At 41.5% G+C, this 2031-nt stretch overlaps 1 pseudogene; it reads left to right on the forward strand.

Annotated features, from left to right (window-relative positions):
* Positions 1-999: 999 nt before the first annotated feature.
* Positions 1000-1516, forward strand: LOC121486952 (annotated as a pseudogene).
* Positions 1517-2031: the final 515 nt, after the last annotated feature.

The raw sequence follows: 2031 nt of genomic DNA on the forward strand, positions 1-2031 counted from the left end.
ATCCCAGTCTAATCATGAGAAAAACGTCAGAAAAATCCCATTAGAGGAACAGTCTACAAAGTGCCTCAAAACCAGTATCTCAAAACTGTCAAAGTTCTCAAAACAAGGGAAGTCTGAAGAACTGTCACAGCCAGGAGAAGCCTAAGGAAACATGACAAGTAAGGGGAATGAGGTAACCTGGGCAGGATCTGGAAGTAGAAAAAGAATATTAAGTGAAAACTAAGGAAATCTGGATATCATATGAACTGTAGTTAATAGAAATGTATCAATATTAGGTCATTAATTGTGACAAAAGCACCACACTAATGGGGAAACCAGCTGGGGCGTGGGGCAAACTGGGTGTGGTACACATGGCAACCCTATTATCTTCATAACTTCTCTGTAAATCTAAAATTATTCTTTCAAAAAGTTAAGAATTTAAACCTTGGGATACCTGGGTGGCTCAGGGGTTGAGTGTCTGCCTTCCGTTCAGGGCATGATCCTAGGGTCCTGGGATCGAGTCCTGCACTGGGCTCTCTGCAGGGAACCTGCTTCTCCTTCTGCCTGTGTCTCTGCCTCTCTCTGTGTGTCTCTCATGAGTAAATAAAATCTTTAAAAAAATTAAACCTCTCATTTTTCCTTTGGTTATTTATTGACACCTTTATACCAATTGAAATGCAGAATTTGGCTCAGTGCTACCTCATACTAAAACTATCAGCCGGCTATTCTAATCTGTGTATTGGAATAGTTCATTCATTCTCTTTTATGAAGGTTTATTGACAAAATACTACATTGCAGAAAATATACCTGGTGCTGGGGCTACAGAGATTAATAAAATATGACTCCTGTCCCACAGGAAGTTCACATTTATGGGAATACAGGCCGACATAAGATACTTTTCATATTCTACTTCCCTAGAAACACACCAGCTACCATGAACACGTTTTACCATTCACATTAAGAGTATAAAAAAATAAAGCTAAAATTCTCTAATTCTTAAAAACTTCTGTTGTAGGTGAGATGTGGAATCTCTTGGAACTGTACCACCAGTTAAGAAACATGCAAAAATGATTGAATGTCTGGTGGAGAAGGGCGTATTGACCACAGAGAAACAGAACTTCCTACTTTTTGACATGACGACACATCCCCTCACCAACAACAATATTAAGCAGCGCCTCATCAAGAAGGTGCAGGAAGCTGTTCTTGACAAATGGGTGAATGACCCTCACCGCATGGACAAGCGCTTGCTGGCCCTCATTTACCTGGCACACGCCTCCGACGTCCTGGAGAATGCTTTCGCCCCCCTTCTGGACGAGCAGTACGATTTAGCCACCAAGAGAGTGCGGCAGCTCCTTGACTTAGACCCTGAGGTGGAATGTCTGAAGGCCAACACCAACGAGGTCCTGTGGGCAGTGGTGGCAGCGTTCACCAAGTAGCGGCTCAGAGTGAAGTCCCTTCCTCTCATGTAAACCAGTAGTTTTTCTTCTATTGACTTCTGGTTTTCTGCAATTTGTATTTTCCACAGTATAATTGGCTTTTGTTTGATAGGTAGCTTTTCTGTGTGTGTGTGTGTGTGTGTGTGTGTGTGTGTGAATGCAAGAAACTTCTGGTATGAGAGACCTTTCTGTTTAGGTGTAGAGAGAAAAGTTTCACTGTCACTGGCATTTCATTCATTCTTTTTTTTTAAAAAAAAATATTTTATTTATTTATTCATGAGAGACAGAGAGAGAGACAGAAACACAGGCAGAGGGAGAAGGGGGCTCCAAGCAGGGAGTCCGATGAGGGACTCGATCCCGGAATCACGGAATCAGGCCCTAGAGCCAAAGGCAGATGCTCAACCGCTGAGCCACCCAGGCGTCCCATTTCATTCTTTCTTGAGTTCAAGAGAGTTGCCATTCTCACCATAACAGGTTTGGATTTCTGTTATGTTTATGTTCAAACTACCTCCAGTTCCACATGAGATTTTTTTTTTTAATTTTGTTTGGTAAAAGATTTATTGAAAAAATACATTCTGAATGGAGACAAAAAGATATTGAGATTGTTTCCATGAAC

The sequence above is a fragment of the Vulpes lagopus genome, chromosome 3 (assembly GCF_018345385.1).
Source record: "Vulpes lagopus strain Blue_001 chromosome 3, ASM1834538v1, whole genome shotgun sequence".
NCBI lineage: Eukaryota > Metazoa > Chordata > Mammalia > Carnivora > Canidae > Vulpes > Vulpes lagopus.